This window comes from Arvicola amphibius, chromosome 12, assembly GCF_903992535.2.
Source record: "Arvicola amphibius chromosome 12, mArvAmp1.2, whole genome shotgun sequence".
Taxonomy (NCBI): domain Eukaryota; kingdom Metazoa; phylum Chordata; class Mammalia; order Rodentia; family Cricetidae; genus Arvicola; species Arvicola amphibius.
In genome coordinates, this window is record NC_052058.2 from 100,279,703 (window position 1) to 100,299,543 (window position 19,841).

At 37.2% G+C, this 19,841-nt stretch overlaps 1 protein-coding gene and 1 pseudogene across 1 annotated transcript in view; one reads left to right on the forward strand and one right to left on the reverse strand.

The window, feature by feature from the left end:
* Positions 1–2,837, reverse strand: part of LOC119827173 — a 39,039-nt pseudogene extending 36,202 nt beyond the window's left edge.
* Positions 1–19,841, forward strand: part of Ptpn4 (protein tyrosine phosphatase non-receptor type 4) — a 177,079-nt gene that overhangs the window by 16,700 nt on the left and 140,538 nt on the right. The gene's annotated exons all lie outside the window — the stretch shown is intronic.

Below are 19,841 nucleotides of genomic sequence, written 5' to 3' on the forward strand. Positions count from 1 at the left end.
GTCTTTAAGATACGGTGGAAAAGGTGACTTTGTGATTAAGTAGCTCTGTTTTCAAGTGCTTTCTCCTAATTTTGCTTGTGTAATCTTGGGCTAGTCACCTAATCTTTCTAGCCATCATGCAAAGTGTATGCTTGAGAACTGTGCACAAGTTAGTACACACATTCGCTCTCACACACAACAGAAAAAACCCTCAGTGTTTTTTAACAAAGTTTATAGTTTTTGTTTTGTTTTTCACATTTGTGTGTGCAATTACCTTTTTAAAGAGCTCTCAGGAGAGCCATGGTCTGGAGCAAACCACTGCAGCCAAGGGGATGTTCTTTCTACTGAGACTTGCTGCCAGCCTAATGAACGTTAGCAAGAACAACACTTTAGGCCACTGTGAGGTCCATAGTGGGTTGCAGGCCTTGGTAGCATAGTATGCATAGGGATTCCTAAATAACCCTCAGGCCACATGAACCTACAGATCCATATGGCATCTGGATGGTGTCTGTACCATCATTCATAGCTACACTTGGACAGGTGTGTCTGTGGGCCGCAAGTTAGACATCTTTGCGTCTTCAAAGAGATAAAAATAGTGGACTATCACTGTTTTAAGAATGAAGTGATGGGAGGGGTGAGGCAGGGAAGGGAGCAGAGAAAAATGTAGAGCTCAATAAAAATCAATTTAAAATGATAAGTTAAAACAAACAAAAAGAATGGAGCAATTGACATGAGCCATTCTAGTTTTTATTAGTACCTAACAAGCTTTGCCAACACTTAGTGACATGAAGCAATCACCATTTTATTATTTATAGGTTCTATGTGTAAGAAACTCGCCTAGGAGTGATTTCTGTTTTCTACAACACAATATATACTTACTGGGCTGGGAATGTCTGGGAGTCAGAATGTTTGAAGACTGGAGAATCCTTTTCCAGACATCCTTCCTTGCTCATATGTCGAATGACTCAAGCATAGGCTCAGCCAAGGCTGTAGATTGGAGCCCTTATTTATAAACTCTCCATTGTGACTGAGGGAGGGGGACATGCTAGCTGAGTTTCAAGAGAAGTGTCCTGAGAGTGAGTATTCTAAGAAAATCAGATAGAAGATAAAATTGCTGATGGTCTTAAAGTTCATAAGGCATTTTTTCAATATTAGCAATTAAACATCCTTCTACATACTAGGCAAGCTTTATCCTTAACCCCTCCAATTTGTTTTCTAAAGTACTTCCTACTGCCTTAGTTAATATATGAGCTATAGTAGATGCCATGCTTTGAATAATTCCTGGACCACAGAATGCTTAATTGATTAAACAAATTAATCTTTTGGGTCTGGTAGATTGATTTCAGCCTTAAATATCTAACATGTTAGATTTTATATTTTCTGGCAATGTAACATTGCCAGAGTCATGCCCCCTCTGTTATCCTCTTTCTTCATCCTTAGAAATAAAGTTAATATCTCTATATGTACCATTTATAAAAATAGGTTGACAGTATGTGCATATCCATGATATTGTATATTTTCCACCTCTGGTTTTAAAGCTCAGTAGATGGAAGTAGAAGAAACTACTTGTGTTAAAGACTCATATTCGATTTTAATTTAAATGTTTATTTATTTATCGAGACAGTCTGTTATGTAGCTCAGGCTGGCCTTCAGCTGGCTTTGTAGTCCTCGATGACCCAGCATTTCTGATTCTCCTTCCTCTACCTCCAGACTATCATGCCCAGCTCATAATTTAGGTGCTGAAGTTTTAAAGTAGCATGCTGCCCCCTAGGGACAGTGTACTATTCAATCAATTTCTGTTCTTTCGCCTGCAGCATAAACTTCTATTTGGAATTAGTGTGAGATGTTAAGCAGCATTGCATTTTATTTTGCTTGCTTTGATTTTCTTTCCCTCACTTTCTTTTTAAAGAGAAGTAAGGCTATATTTCCATGTTTCTTAAATTGAGCTGGCCAAGTTGGTTGCTCTGAGTGGATTAGTTGGAGACCAAATCCTATATCCTCATCTAATTCCTCTGACTCTTGGCTTCAGCCTTGTCCAGTACTGCAGCAAAAGCAGCAGTAGTAGTGGTAGTGGCAGGCAGCCACAGGAACAGCAGCCGTAAATGCAGTTGGATTATCCAAGAAGGGCTTGACCTTTTCAGCAAGTGGGAAGGTGTACTCAGTCTTGACAGATAAAGCCAGGACCTGCTTGCACCCATTGATAATGGAGTGTGGCACCGAGGACACAGTCAGGTAACCTATCTGCAGACAAGTACTGACAACATTTTGGACATCTTCTAGAAAGTAAGAGTGCAGAGTTTGTTCTCTGATGTCAAGCACTTTGGGGTGTAAATGTTGCCATTGTCAAACACCGGTTGGATGATCAGCCCAAAGGAAAAGAGGGAGATCTGTTCAGCTTGTTCAGGAGTATGACTTCACTAGCTCCTACTTTGTCTCCAGTGTTTTTCAGCTGTACATCACTCAGAATTTCAGTAGTGATTTTAGTGGAAGGGAAGAAAGAGGTGTTCTCAGGTCCCAGACTAGTGTTCTGGGTTGGTAGAGTTCCCTTACACAGTTAATGGCACCGACATGGGTGGCAACCCTTCACCTTATTGGCCAGCAGCATGTCCCTAATCTCAGTGAGGTCCCCAAAGCCCACATTCTCCCATATATGAGGCAACAGTTTCTTCAGAGCTGGGTGGTTTTCCAAATGCCCCTGAATGGCCTTGTGAATCATTGTGTTCTTGCTCATTAGCACCACAGCCTACCCTCACAGAGACATGTGGATCTGCTGCCCAAATGAAGCATTTTAGGTAATCACCCAAAAGTTGAATGATTTTAAAAGTGGATTTCCAGTCTACCGTCTCTTCCCTGGGCATCACAGTGGTGCATCAGGGATTGCCACATAAGGATGTCACCTTAAAGAGGACACCTGTTGAGTGTCATCCCTCCCCTTTTAAAATTATTCTTTCACTGGCATGTTCTTGAGTAAATCTAGAATTCCCCTCTCTCCAAATTAACTTGGTGGTTTTATATTTTTATTAACGTTCTTTTTGAAATTTTGCCAGTTTGGAAATTTCTTTTCTTTTTTTTTTTTTAAGAGTAAGAACTCCAACTAAGTATTCATTTAGAATAAAAGATTAGGTCATAAATGATGATAGCTCAATTCTATTAAAAAATCATAACACTTTTAACTACAAAACTTAGATCATTTCTTCATGTTGTTGACATTTAAAAATTTATTCTTCATTGTGCCAAAATACACGTAGTATTTACTATCTAAATCATTTTTAAGGGCACAGTTTTTTTGATAGCATGTGCTTGTTTCGTTGTGGAATCATCACTACCTCCCATCTCATTTTTTTTCATTTTTAAAGACATAGCAAGTAATTTCTATTCCTCTTTCTGTTTCTGATTGTAGTAGTTTATATAAATCAGTTCTCAACATGTGGTTATGATCCCTTTGGGAATCGCATATCAGATACTTACGATTCATAACAGTAGCAAAATTACAGTTATGAAGTAGCAACGAAATAATTTTATGATTGGGGGTTGCCACAACATGAGGAACTGTATTAAAGGGTTGCAGCTTTAGGAAGTTTGAGAACATTGATGGAAGTGGAAATGTACAATATTTATCATTTTTGGTGGATATGTTTTACTCGGTATAATGTTTCAAGGTTACTCTAAATTGTAGCTTGTGGCAGCATTTCCTTTCATTATGTAGACATATACCATGTTTTACTTACCCTTTTAGTGAATCCTTAGGTTGCTTCTACCTTCTACCTTGATTGTTGTATAGTGCTACTGTGAACATTGCTGTCTAAATATCTCTTTAAGACGTTTCAATTCTGTTAATATGTTTATTTTTCATTTTTTTTTTTTGGTTTGGTGGTAGTTGTTTTTCTATGCCGAAGCTCAAAATTTAGGTACTTACTCTTGATAAGTAGGTAGTCTACCACTGAGCTACATACCTAGACCCCTACCTTCTTTTTAAGTAGTAGCTTTCTGAATATGTGTGAAGGAAGATCTTGTCATGATTGCAATTTGCATCTTCCCAATGATTAGTTATAATCATAAGGAACATATTTTTAATGTGCTTATTGTCTACTTGTATACTTTTGAGAAATGTCCATTTGAATGTAGTTGTATATTTTAAATTAGACTTTTGCTTGTTTTTTGAAGTGTCAGGGTTTGAAACCAGGATCTCCTGCATGCTAAATATATTATCAGTGAACTACACTCCCAGCCCTTCCTCCTTTAGTAGACATTCTTTATATGTTCTGGACATCAGACCTATAAGAGACATGATTTACTAATATTTTCTTAAAGTATGCTTTTTTAAAAATGATTTTTTTGATATTGCTCTTTGATACACAAAAGGTTTGAATTTTGATGAAATTCATTTTTCCTGTTTTTTATTGTCTCATTTTGGTGCCATATCTAAGAAATTATTTCTCAGTCCATTGCCATGAAGCTTTCCCTATGTTTTCATTTCTTTTTTTCTTAAAGATTTAATTTTATTTTATGTACATTGGTGTTTTGTCTGCCTTCATGTCTGTTTGAGGCTGTTAGATCCCCTGGAACTGTAGTTACAGACAGTTGTGAACTGCCATGCGGCTTACTGGGAATTCCTAGATCCTCTGGAAGAGCTGCCATTGCTCTTATAACCACCGAGCCATCTCTCCAGCCCACAATGTTTTCTTTTAAGAGTTTATAGTTTTAGGTCTGTTTAATTTTTGTTTATGGTTTAAGGATGAATATTCAGGTTTTTCAGAACCATTTGTTGAAAAGATATATTTTCTTTCTTTTTTTCAAAGCAAGGTTTCTCTGTAGCTTTGGAGCCTGTCCTGGAACTAGCTCTTGTAGACCAGACTGGCCTTGAACTCAGCAGAGATCTGCCTGCCTCTGCCTCCCAAGTGCTGGGATTAAAGGTGTGCGCCACCACTGCCTGGCAAGATATATTTTCTTTATACCTTGTCACCTGCATAGTGTTGTTTCTGCTAATGTCATGTGCTAGAAACTTGGTCCTCTATATATTGTTGGGAGGTATTTGGACCTTGAAGAGGTAAAGTCTGGTGGGAACTAATTAGTCCATTGGGGCACCATGCTCATGGATGGACTAATGTCTTTTTGGGTTAGTTCTCTCAAGACTTAGGTCTTCTAGGAGTGAGTTAGACTTTTCAAGACTGAATTAGTTAAAATAAGAGAGGGTTACTCTAAAGTAGGCCAGGCTTCCTTCTGTATCTCTTTTGAATGAATGTTTTCTCTTTGCTACCTCTTCCACGTCACCATATGGTGACATAATATGAAGCGCTACAGAAAATGAATATATGTTGACACATGCTCTAGAACTTCCCTGCCTTCAGAATTGTGAGCCAACGTATTATAGAGCACTATCCTCTGAGCCTAATAGCTGTCATTGTCATTAGAGTAGCTGTGACTGCTTAGAAGGGACCACTGACATTGGTTGTGTGCTGTTAACATGTCCTCATAGAATAGTGGTGAGGAGAGTCTTTGAATCCTCACTTGAGATGCCAGCCTTCTGCCCAGTGATATGAAATTCTACCCTAGTTGATGGCCTTGTGGTTTCAGAAGGGGTAGATTATGCAGAGGATAGAAGGTTAGCTAAAAGGAGAAGCTTGACCTATGCAGCTGGGGAGAAGTTGCCATCCATGCTAGGGCGAGACATTTACGTGGTGCCACTGCTTTGGAGTCACTCACACTCCTGTAGGTAATTTGCCACCCACACTTTGTAAATAAGTGTAAACTCATTGGTTCTCTAAGTTGGACTTTGGTAGAATTGTCATTTGGTTTGTCTTAGGAGGTCTATAAAGAAAAGGAAGAAGTTTATGTCTTCTGCAAAGCCGAGTAAACTGCTTGACAAAGTATCCAAACATAAGCAGGGCAGTGGTGGTGCATACCTTTAATCCAAGTACTCAGGAGGCAGAAGCAGGTGGATTTCTGTGAGTTTGAGCCAAGCCTGATCTCAAAACAAACAAACAAACAAACAAATTATCCAAGTGTAATTTAGCAACACAAACAGACTGATACCTTTTCCTTATAGATAATGTGGGATTTATTTTGACCTTTATTCCTAAATCTTCATCCATGTACTGTTTAGGCTATGATAGCCTTATAACTTTTGAAGTTAGAAAGTATACTAATTTTGTTCTTTTTCAAAATTTCTTAGTTCTTCGAGTACCTTGAAGATTCTGTATAAATTTGGGATGGAAATTATTTTGTTTTTGTAAAATATGTCATTGGGACCTCAATTATGAAGATTATATCAAGTGATCCATAGATCACTTTGGGTGGGTTTTTTTGAAATATTTATTTATTTATTATGTATACAATATTCTGTCTGTGTGTATGTCTGCAGGTCAGAAGAGGGCACCAGACCTCATCTCAGATGGTTGTGAGCCACCATGTGGTTGCTGGGAATTGAACTCAGGACCTTTGGAAGAGCAGGCAATACTCTTAACCACTGAGCCATCTCTCCAGCCCCCTTGGGTGGGTTTTTGAATGCTGCTATGAACAATTGTTAAAACAAATGTTAACAATTCTTTTAACAATTCAGTACTCTTTTCTAATTCATTTGTGCCTTTATTTCTTATTTCTTGGTATTTTGTACTTTTCATGTATAGTTTTGCAGTTTTCTTTCTTGGTTAAATTTATTCCTGTATACTCTTTTTGACACTTTTATAAACTGAATTGTTAATTTCCTTTTGGCATCATACATTGTTAATGCTTAACAACCTAGCTGATTTTATTGAGTTAAGTTTGTATCCTGCACCTTGCTAAATTTGTCTTTTTTTGTGTGTGGATTGTTAGGCTTTTCTCTATGTAAGCTCACATTTTCTGCAAATGGAGATAGTTTTACCTCTTCCTCTCATATTTTTCTTGCATTGTATCTATGACTTTTATGCCTATGTGAAACTACCATCAATATGATGCTAATGGTGAGATTTTCATTTATGCCATTGTTTATATTGAATATAGAATATAATATATCCTTTTATTCTTAATCTGCTGAGATAAACAAAGTTCTGCACCTGCTGGCATCTTTCTGCATTTCCGGGAGTATGTGGGTAGCTTTTTAGTCTTTTATGGGGTATTTTCTCCTCCAGTTTACATTGTTTTTGTTTTGGTCTTCTTTTCCACCCTACTAGTTACTGATACTTCTGGCTGCTATGTTATTAGATAATTACTACTGCTAATTTTTCAAAAAGTGCTTTGGAAAAAATCTGTTTATACCAGTCAGGTTCTCTGATAAAATAAACATGCTATGCAAGTAGGAATTTTTAGGTATCTATTAGAATGATTATATTATAATATAATATAATATAATATAATATATAATTGTAATATACTAATGGTTTCTCCAGAAAAAAGGACTTTGAGGGAGCTTCCAGACTTTACTTTTCTGACCCAGTGCTTGCAAGAATGTATCTGTACTTTTCATAGCTGTTAGCATGTTGGCCTGCCTGCCTCCGTCCCTCTGTTCTTCCCTCCTTCCTTTCCGTTTTCCATTTTACCCCTTTGGTTGAAAATATTTTTTATCCTTACATAATATAACGTGATTACAGTTTCCCCTCTCTCTACTCTTTTAAGTTTCTCCCCACCCCTCCTCCTATAGCCACTCCTTTTCTGTATCTTATTAGAAAGCAAACTTCTAAGGGATAAGACTAAAATAAGATAAAACAAACACTAACACATTGGAGTTAGACAAGACTAACAAACAGAAGTAAAAGAGGCCAAGAGAAGGCATGAGAGTCAGAGATCCATTTGTTAGAACACTCAGGAATTCCATTAAAAAAAATCTGAACTGGAATCCATAATGTATATACAGAGGGCATAGCGCAGATCTGTGCAGTCCTTGTGCTGCCTTCGTTTCTGTGAGTTCATATGAGCCTTGACCACATTGATGTCCTCTGTTCACCTGGCTTTAAACTCCGCCTCCTCTTCTGTGGTATTCCCAGAGCCATGAAGGAAGGAATTTGATAAATATCCCATTTAGGGCTGAGTGTTCCAAAATCTCTTAACTTTGCATAATGTCTGTGTGTGGGTCTTTGTATTTGTTCCCATCTGCTGCAGGAGGAAGCTTTTCTGAAGATGCCTGAGCAAGGCAATGATCTATGAATATTGCAGAATGTCATCAGGAGTCATCTTATTGCTATGGATTTTTGTTTGTTTTACAACAGTAGTGTTTGGTTTTACCCTAGGTCTCGGGGCTATCTAATAGTCTCTAGTTCTTGATCACCCAAGCCATGCCAGGTATGGATTCCCCCTTACAGAGCAGGTGTTAAGTCAAATAAGATATTGGTTGGTTTCCCACAAGCTTTGTGTCACCATTGCCCTGGCATGTCTTGCAGAGAGGACAGCATTATAGATCAAGGGGTTTGTGGCTGGCTTGGTGTTTGTGTTTCTCTTTTGGTAACATACTGGGTGCTTTCCTGTCCCAGAGACACTAGAATGTAGGGGCGAAGGCTCTATGTAGGCACCAGTTCGATTTCTCTATGTTTAAGAGTTATAGGTGTTGTCTTCAGTAATGGGGTCTTGTCAGTTTGTGGAGAGTAACCTTTAGTCTTGGCAAGAGCATGGGTTGTATGGGGATTTCCATGGGACCAACCCCTTTGGGGCAACACTTCAATTAGATGTAATCAAGCCCTGATACTAGAAGCTTCATTTGGTGATAAGAGATGGCCAATTGTGACTCTGTCTTCCCCATTATTTGGCAGTTTCATTTAGATTACCTTCATATGTATATATATTTTAGGAAACTTCTACTGTGTTAGGTTTCTGTACTACCCTTCAGTGGCCCTTAATTTTAGCTGTCTTTCCCTGTGTTCCTTCCCTCAGCTTCCTATTCCCTTCCCCTCCCCTTCACCTCTTGATCCTCGCATTCCAGATCCCCCGTTCATCAATAATTATCTATTATTCTATTTCCCTTTTCTTTGTGTATTCCCCAGTCCATTACTCTCTATATAACCTGTGTATTTCTACGGATTGTAGCTTGCTTGTCATTGACTTAACAGCTAATATCCACATATAAGCAAATACATGCTGTATTTATCTTTTAGGGTCTGGGATACCCCACTCAGGATGATGTTTTTCAGTTCCATCCATTACCTGCAAATTTCAAGATTTTATTTTTCAATGGCCAAGTAATATGCTATTGTGTAAATGTGTCACATTTTTTTTTATCCATTCTTCTATTGAGAAATTTCTAGATTGTTTCTAATTTCTGGCTATTATGAATAGAGCAGCAATAAACATGGTTGAGTAAAAATCTCTGTGGTAGGATAAAGCATCTTTTGATTATGTGCCTAAGAGTGGTATAGCTGGATCTTGGGGTTGATTCCCACCTTTCTGAGAAACAGCCACACTGATTTCTGTCGTGGCTGTACAAGTTTGCACTCCTACTAGCAATGGATGAGTGTTCACCTTACTCCACATCCTCATCAGCATGAGCTGTCATTTGTTTTATTGATTTTAACCATTCTGACGGATATAAGATGAAATATCAAAGTAGTTTTATATGCATTTTCTTGATGACTAAGGATGTTGAACTTTTCTGTTTCTCAGACACTTGAGTTTCCTCTTTTGAGAATTTTCTGTTTATATCTGTACCCCATTTTTTAAATTGGGTTGTTTTCTTGATATCTAGTTTTTGAGTTCTTTATATATTTGAATATTAGCCCTCTATCAGATGTGTAACTGGTCTTTTCCCATTCTGTAGGCTGCTGCTTTGTCTAAATGATGGTCTTTTGCCTTACAGACACTTCTCAGTTTCATGAGGTCTTATTTATTAATTGTTTATCTTAGTTCCTGTGCTAATGGTGTTCTGTTCAGAAAGTCTTTTCCTGTGCTATCTTTTCCTGAGTTCGAGGCTATTCCCCAGTTCTCTTCTATCAGGTTTAGGATTCTGGTTTTATGTTGAGGTCTTTGATAGATTTGGAGTTGAGTTTTGTGCAGAGTGATGAGTATGGATCTATTTGAATTCTTCTACATGCAAACATCAGTTTGACCAGCACCATTTGTTTTTTTGGTTTTTTTTTTTTTTTTTTTTTTTTTTTGTTTTTTGTTTTTTGAGACAGGGTTTCCCTGTAGTTTCTAGAGCCTGTCCTGGAACTAGCTCTTGTAAACCAGGCTGGCCTCGAACTCAGAGATCCGCCTGCCTCTGCCTCCCGAGTGCTGGGATTAAAGGTGTGCGCCACCACCGCCCAGCTGCCCAGCACCATTTGAAGATGCTTTCTGTTTTCCAGTGTGGGTTTCTGACTTCTTTATATTAAAAAATATATCAGGTATTCATAGGCTTGTGGATTCATGTCTGGGTCTTCAGGTTGATTCCCATTGATCGGCATGTCTGTTTTGTGTGCCAATACCATACTGTTTTTTTTTTTTTTTTTTAAATTAAGTACAGATAGCTTTGTTGTACTATTTGAAATCATGAACAGAGTTACCTCCCGCAGTTCTTTTATTATTCAGAGTTGTTTTAGCTGTCCTGGGTTTATTGTGTTTCCATATGAATTTAAAATTGTCCTTTCAAAATCTGTGAAGGATTGTGTTGGGATTTTAATGGTGCACTGAACTTGTAGATTGTTTTTGGTAGGATGGCCATATTTATTAATCACACTGACCCATGAACATGGGGGATTTTTCCATCTTCTGATGTCTTCAGTTTCTTTCTTCAATGTCTTGAAGTTTTTATTCCAGGTCTTTCACTTGCTTGCTTAGTTACCCCAAATTATATATTATAATAATATTTGAGGCTATTGTGAAAGATGTTTTCCTGATTACTTTCTCAAACTGTTATTTGTATACAGGTGGGCTATAATTTTTGTGAATTAATTTGTATCCAGCTACTTTGCTAAAAAATGTTTTGTTTTCTAGTGGAATTTTTTGGGTCACTTATGTATACTGTTATATCAACTGGAAATAAAGATACTTAGTTTTTTTTCCTTTCCAATTTGTATCCCTGTGATCTCCTTCCATTATCTCCTTTAGTTAGCTATGACTTCAGAAAGTACTATAATCAATAGTTATGGAGAGAGTGGACAGCCTTACCCTGTTCCTGATTTTAGTAAAATTACTTTGAATTTCTCTCCATTTCAATTGATGCTGGCTATGGGCTTGCTGTAAACTGCCTTCATTGTGTTGAAGCATGTACCTTGTATCCCTAATCTTTCCAGGACTTTTATCATTAAGGGATGTTAGATTTAGTCAAAAGGCCTTTTCTACTTCTAATGAGATGATCATGTGTTTTTTTTTTGTTTTTTTTTTTTTGTTTTTTTTTTTTTTGTCTTTCAGTTTGTTTCTGTGGTGGAGTATATTTATCCATTTATGTATGTTGAATAATCCCTGAATCTCTGGGATGAAGATCATGGTAGATGCATCTTTTTGATGTGCTTTTGGAATTGCTTTGCAAGTATTTTATTGAGTATTTTTGCATCTATGCTCATAGGGACATTGTTCTGCAATTCTTTTTGTTGGGTCTTTATGTGGTTTTGTTATCAGGGTAACTGTGGTCTCATAAAATGAACTGGGCGATGTTTGTTCTGTTTCTATCTTGTGGAATAATTTGAGGAGTTTGGTATTAATGCTTCTTTGAAAGTCTGGAAGAATCCCATGCTAAAACCATCTGTCTCTGTTTGTGTGGGTGGGTGGGTGGGTTCTTTGTTTTGTTTTTGGTTGGGAAACTGTTAATAGCTGCTTCTATATCATTAGAGGTTATATGTTTAAATTGCTTATGTGATCTTGTTTAGTGCATGGTATATGAAAATTATCCCTTTCCTTTAGATTTTCCAGTTTGATGGAGTACAGGTTTAAAGTATGTCCTTATAATTCTCAGGATTTTCTTTGTGTCTGTTGTTATGTCCTCCATTTCATTTCTAACGTTGTGAATTTGGATCTTCTCTATCTGCCTTTGTTTAATTTAGATAAAGGTTTGTCAACCTTACTGAATTTCTTAAAGTACCTATTCTTTGTTTCATTGACTCTTTCTAATTTTTTTACTTGTTGTGTTTTCATTTATTCAGTCTTCAGTTTCTTTCCTGCTGTCTATTTCTTTGGGCTGTGATTTCTTCTTTTTGTTCTAGTATGTTCAGGTATATTGTTAAGTTATTAGTATGAGATTTTGCCAGGTTTTTTTGCCAGTTTTTTTTAAATGTAGGCACTTAGTGCTGTGAATTTGCCCCTTGTGTCCCATAAGTTTGAGTATACTGTGTATTCATCGTCATTTAATTCTATAAAGTTTATTTATTTTAGTGATTTCTCTCTAGACTCATTTTTCATTCAGTAATGATTTTTTCAGTTTCCATGAGTTTGTAAGCCTTCTGTTGTTTCTGTTGCTATCCAGCTTTAATCTGTGGTGGTCTGATAGGATGCAGGGGGTTATTTCAGTTTTCTAATGTCTTTTCAGACTTGCTTTGTATCCAAGCATGTGGTCAATTTTGGAGGAAGTACCCCTAGGTTCTGAGAAGAAGGTATAGTTTTTTGAATGTGGGTGAAATGGTCTGTAAATATCTATTAGGCTCATTTGGTTTATATGTCAGCTCCAGCATTTCTCCGTGTAGTTTTTGTCTGGGTGACTGGTCTATTGGTGAGAGTTGGGTATTGAAATTTCCCATTAGCACTGTGTAAGTATCAAAACCTTATTTAAAGTGTACTAGATTTTTTTTTTTTTATTTTTATGTTTGACCTTGTGTTTGGTACCAAAATCTTAAGAATTTCAGTGTCCTCTTAAAGTTTTTCCCCCTTTGAGTATGTAATGCTCTTCCCTATCTTTTCTGATTAGTTTGATTTGTAATCTGATTTGTCAGATATTAAAATGGCTACACCAGCTTGATTCTTAGGTTCCTTTGCTTGGAATACCTTTTTCTATCTTTTTATCCTGAGGTGATGTCTATCCTTGATTTCTTAATGTTAAAGTGTGTTTCTTGGGTGCAGCAGAAGAATGGATCCCGTTTTTGCATTCCTTCTGTTAGTCTGTATCTTTTTCTAAATAAAGTGTTCTGCCTACATGTATGTCTGTAGGCCAGAAGAGGGCATACAGATAGTTGTTGCTGGGACTTGAACTCAGGACCTTTGGAAGGGCAGGTAGTACTTTTAACCACTGAGCCATCTCTACAGTTCCCTAGTCTGTATCTTTTTATTGGATAGTTGTGACCATTGATGCTGAGAATATCAATGAGCAGTGTTTGTTGATTCTTGTTATTTTGGTAGGGTTGTGCATGTGTGTATGTGTGTGTTCTGTGTGTTTGTGCTTTTTTTCTTTTTTTCTCTCATTTTTTTTATTAAAAATTTCCATGTCCTCCCCTCCTCCTCCCCCCCTCCCTCCCCTCCCCTCCACCCATACCCCCACTTCACCCCTCTCCTAGACAAAGAGTCATCAGGGCTCCCCTCACCATGCCAAGTCCAAGGTCCTCCCAGCTCCCCCCAAGTCCAGGAAGGTGAGCAACCAAACTGACAAGGCTCACAGTGAGCCCGTCCATGCTGTAGATTTCATGCTCATCGCCGTTGTCCTTGGTTTCTCAGTCCTCCTCCACCGTCAGCCACATTCAGAGAGTCCGGTTTGGTCCCCTGTTCCATCAGTCCCATTCCAACTGGACTTGGTGGTCTCCCGTTAGATCTGTCCCACCGTCTCAATGGGTACACGCACTCCTCACGGTCCTGACTTCCTTGCTCATGATCTCCCTCCTTTTGCTCCTCATCAGGACCTTGTGAGCTCAGTCCGGTGTCCCATGTGGGGCTCTGTCATTTTCTCCATCCAATGCCAGGTGAAGGTTCTATGCTTTTGATTTGCTGAATGGAATTATTCCCTGTGTTTTCTTGAGTGTAGTTAACCTCTTTAGAATTTCCTTTCTAGTGCCTTTTGTAGGGCTAGATTTATAGATAGATAACACTTAAATTTGGTTTTATTATGGCATGTCTTATTTCTCCATCTACTGTAATCGAAAGTTTTGCTAGGTATAATAATCTGGGCTGGCACCTGCGGTTTCTTAGAGACTGTAGCAATCTGTGCAGTCCTTCTAGCCTTTTGAGTCTCTTGAGAAGTTAGGTGTAGTTCTTATAGGGGAGTGAGAGAGGTTAGGAGAGGAAGATCTAAGTGATCCACTGGGAGTGGGGGACTACAGCAGGTATTCTACAGAGCTTCTGTTAAGTTTAAGGAACTGGATTTGGAGGACCAGAGGGGGAGGTGAAGCTCTGCAATCAGTCTATTTGCTTCTCTGGCCAGAGTTGCTTTTCTATCAAAAGGACCTACATTATTGGGACAAGGAAATTGGGTAGAAATCCCATTAAAATGATACAGTGTTTCTTCTTAGTGAGATTCAGTTGTTTGTTTTAAAATAAAGCTCTTCATGGTGTAACAAGCAACCTTTTTGTTAATTTCCATACCTTTGAAAATGTTTATTTTGATATTTTACCATGCTCTTTTATTTTAATGGAGAACTGGATTTTCAGCAGACTTACTTCACCTTTAAGAAATGCTTCCTCCATCTTTTCTTATTTTCTGTATATAAAGTTGGATGTACTAAACGTGAGAGTTGCCTTTCAGATTACTACTTTTTGTATTTAAAATTTGGAAATTTTAAAGATTAGAATCCAACAAATGGTAGCTTATAATTACTTTCAAGTTTTTTCCATGTTCTAGTTATACTTACGCAGTAACAGTTGTTATTATCATTTTGCCCCTATTTATACTAGGATATTTAATTGTGTATGTGGAAAAATTCCATGGTGTCTCAAGTTCTTTATGTAAGATGATGTAATATTTGCATAAAACCAGCTTATATCTCTTTGTATACTTTTAAGTCTTCTGTATATTATTTATACCTGATACAATGTAAATGTTTTTAAAGATATATTTTTAAATTATATCTACTTGTGTCTCTGTGTATCTGTGTGAGTTTCGTAGTTTAGATTTTACATTTAAGTCTGACTCAATCAGTACATTTGAATATAAAACAAAAATAATGATATTATTGGGTATTGGATAGCTTAGTAGGTGAAAGTACATGCTGCAAAGTTGATAACTCACCAGATTCCACATGGTGGAAGGAGAGCATCTGGTGCTGCAGATTGTTCTCTGACCTCTGCATGTGCGTCATGACACACACACACACTTGATCCCCAAACAAATGGAAGGGGGGGCATTTCTACAATGATAGAGTGTGTGTGTATGTATGTGTGTGTGTGTGTATACACACAAACAAATGAGCCTCAGTCCACACTACCTCTCATTTTATATTCAGAAGAACTCTGAACCAGATTTAAACATAGAACCAAAACTGTGGAATTTTTTAGAAGAAAACGTTTAGTATCTAAGATTGAGGAACTAGTCTTAGATGTGATACCAAATACATAGTTTATTAATGTTTTTGTGTATTTGTGGGAAACAAAAGTGTGATGGTGCACACCTTTAATACCAGCATTCTATGAACAGAGACAGACAGGATCTCTAAGATTAAGGCTGTCCTGTTCTACATAGAGGGTTCTAGGCCAACTAGGATTACAACAGTGAGAACCTGTCTCAAAAGAAGGAAAATAAAAAAAAAAAAAACCCCAAATTCCTGGCATGTTACTTTCTGACATTCCCGGACAATAAATCATTATTCCCAGGTATTTCAAGAATTTTCAAAATTACATTTTAAACATACTACCAACAATCTTCAGACTATATGATTTAAATGGCTAAAATTCTTGTTTGAAGAGTAAAATACACTAAATTCAAGAGTACTTACAGAGAAGTACCTACAGAAATATTCAATGGAAAACATAATTTAAAATTCACGTCTTCCAGTAAGGCGATAACCCTTCAAGTCGGCATGCTTGGTAGGACATCTCACCTCACTGAGCATCTCTTCAGCTTGCCTTTTGTAGTTTTTAGCATAATATTCTGTAAATGTTTTGTTATATTTGTACATTTTATTTTTTTGTTTAGCTTTTATACATGGGGTTATATTTGAAACTTAACTCCATGTATTCTATGTGTACATCACGTAATCTGCAGATATGGCTAGTTTTATTTCTTTCTTTATACACCCCACCATTCACCACTCACTCTTTCACTGAATTAATTGCTTTGTTCCTGATTTTTGGGTGAAAATGTTTAGACTGTAACTATTAAATTAATTAGGATAGGTAGTCATATAGACTGTGTTTCTAGATACCCTTAATCATGTTGAGAAAGGACCCTTTACTTTGTTTTTTGTTTTGTTTTGTTTTGAGAATTTTTATCATAAAAATGTAGTACATTTTAATCAGTGCCTTTCTGCATTGTTTGAAAAACTTATGTGGTTTTTCTTCCTTACTCAGTTAATATGGTAAATGACATTGATCAGTTGTTACTATAAGCCTGTCTGCAGTTCAGGAATGAAACACTTCTTGGACAGTTCTTTCAAGCATTGATGAATTCTTCTGTATGCCTTTCGTGTTTTGAGTAGAACGCTAATAAAATTTAAGTGCTGCCCTGTGTGCTTCCTGTGAGATTGTGTAGAGACAGTGCTAGTTGTCCCTTAAATAGTAACCTCTTAAAAAGACCATAGGGCACAGTCTCATTCTGAGATTCTTGGAAGCAGGATCACCATTTCGTACTGAGGTAGAAGTTGATGTCTGCATTCTGGATGTTAACACTTTCCAAAGCTGAGCTCTGAATGATATTTTCCTCAGGGTATTAAAAGACAACAATAGAGATTCTGTATGACCAGGACAGCTGTCGTGATTGTACAGTTGCTTTAAGAACAGTTCAGAGAGGACTGAAGGAGTGAAATCAGTTCTAGTTTTCCACAGTCACCCGCCTGACCTCTGCTGGACCCAACAGGCATGGAAGGTCCACAGCCCATCTGACCTCCGCCAGAGCCAGCAGGCAAGGAAGACACCCCCCTCCCAACCCCACCTCACCCCTGCCCGATCTCTGTGGGAGCCAGCACGAGCAGACCTGACTTCCCAGGTCACCAGGTGTGACCTGAACTCTGGCCCCCAATTCACTATGAGGAGCAACCATCTGAGACTTGGATCCACTGGCATCTGGAGAAGTAACGACTGGAGACACAGACCCAACTGCACCAGTTGTAGGAAAAGATGGGTAGACAACAAGGTAAAAACACATTCAACCATACAAAGAGTACCACCAAAAACTAATGGCTCAACAACAGCAAGTCTTCAACACCCAACACAGGTGAAGCAGAAGACAATGACCTAAAAAATAACTTTAGGAAAATGTTTGAGGCCCTTAAAGAGTAAATGAAAAATTCCCTAATAGAAGTGGAGGAAAAAACAAATAAAAATTTAGAAGAAATCAACAAATCTCTTAAAACCAAGAAAAAGCAATCAAACAGGTGAAAGAAACGATTCAAGACTTGAAACCCGAAAGAGACAATAAAGAAAATAGAATTAAAAAAAAAACAATAAAGAGGAAGCTCTGGAAATGGACAATAAGAGTAAATGATCAGGAGCCACAAATACAATCATAAACAGCAGAATACAAAAGATGGAAGAGTCTCAGGCATTGAAGATACGATAGAGGAAATAGATTTATCTGTCAAAGAAAATGTTAAATCTAACAAAAGCTTAACAGAAACTATCCACAAATATGGAACACCATAAAAAGACCTAAGAATAATAGGAATAGAAGAAGTCCAGTTCAAAGGCACAGAAAATATATTCAACAAAATCATAGAAGAAAACTTTCCCGACCTAAATAAGGATATGCCCATGAAGGTACAAGAAGCATACAGAACACCAAATAGACTGGACCAAAAAGAGTCCCCTTGCTACACAATGATCAAACCACTAAACATACAAAGTAAAGAAAGAATATTAAGAGCTACAAAGGAAAAAGGCCAAGTAACATATAAAGGCAGACCTATTAGAATTACATTCTACTTCTCAATGGAAGCAATGAAAGCTAGAAGATCCAGGTCAAGCATTATGCATACATTAAGAGACCATGGATGCCAGCCCAGACAACTATACTCAGCAAAAATTTGTAATCACCATAGACAAAGAAAATACTATATTCTATTATAGAACAAGATTTAACCAATACCTAGTCACAAATCCAGCTCTACATTAGAAGGCAAGTACTAGAAGGAAAACTCCAACCTAATGAAACCAACCACATCCATAAAAATACAGATGATAGATGATCTCACAGCAGCAAATCCCAAAGAAGGGAAAAGCACACATAATAACATCACCAACAACAAAAACTAAAGTGACATGAACTAGCAGTCACTGGTCATTAATATCCCTTAATATACATGGACTCAACTCACCTATAGAAAGACACAGGCTAACAGATTGGATATGAAAACAGAATCTATCCTTTTGCTGCAGACAAAAAACACACCTCAACCCCAAAGATAGACATCACCTCAGAGAAAGGGTTGGGGGGAAAAAAGCTTTCAACCAAATGGACCCAAGAAACAAGCTGGTGTAACTATCCTAATATCTAACAAAATAGACTTCAAACTAAAATCAATCAAGAGAAAGAAGGACATTTCATATTTGTCTCTGAAAAAAATCCATCAAGAGGAAATCTCAATTCTGAACTTCTATGCCCCCAATACAAGGATACCCTCAAATGTAAAAGAAACATTACTAAAGCTTAAATCATACATTAAGCCCCACACACTAATAGTGGGAGACTTCAACACTCCCTTCTCACAACTGGACAGGTCTGCCAGACAAACTTAACAGAAATAAGGGAACTAACAGATGTTATAACTCAAATGGACTTAACAGATATCTGTAGAAATTCCATACAACATAAAAGAATATACCTTCTTCTCAGCACCCTATAGAACCTTCTCAAAAATTGACCACATACTTGGTAACAGAGCAAACCTCAACAGATATAAAACAAATTAGAATAACCCCATGTATCTTATCGGATCACCATGGCTTAAAGTTAGAGTTCAACACCAACACTAATTTCAGAAAGCTCACAAACTCATGGAAATTGAACACTGCTCACCTAAACCACCAATGGGTCAATGAAGAAATAAAGACTTCTGAAAATTCAACTGCAGTGACTGCACAATATACGCAAACTTATGGGACACAATGAAAGCAGTGTTAACAGGAAAGTTCATAGCACTAAATGCCTACATAAAGAAGCTGGAAAAAAATCCCACACTAGCAAGTTAATAAAACACCTGAAAGCTCTAGAATTAAGAGAAGCTAACTCACCCAGGACGACTAGAGGACATGAAATAATCAAATTGAGAGCTGAAATCAACAGCATAGAAACAAAGAAAACAATACAAAGAATCAATCAGACAAAGAGTTGGTTCTTCAAGAAAATCAACAAAATAGACAAACCCTTATCCAAAGTAACCAAAAGGCAGAGAGAGAATATTCAAATTAACAAAATCAGAAATGAAAAAGCGGATGTAACAACAGACATGAAGGAAATCCAGAGAATCATTAGGTCATATTTTGAAAACCTGTACTCCACAGAATTGGAAAACTTAAAGGAAATGGTCAATTTTATGGATAATAACCACTTACCAAAATTAAATCAAGACCAGATAGGCAAATTAAATAGACTTATAAACCGCTAAGGAAATAGAAGCAATTATCAAAAGTCCCTCAACCAAAAATAAATAAAAAACAAAAAACAAAAGCAACAACAACCAGATGGTTTTAGTGCAGAATTCTAAAAGATTTTAAAAGAAAAACTAATACCAATAATCCTTAAATTGTTCCACACAATAGAAACAGAAGGAATATTCCAAACTCCTTCTATGAGGCTACAGTTACCCTGATACCAAACCACACAAAGACACTACTAAGAAAGAGAATACAGACCAATGTCACTCATGAACATTGATGCAGAAGTATTCAATAAAATACTGGCAAACCAATTCCAGGAA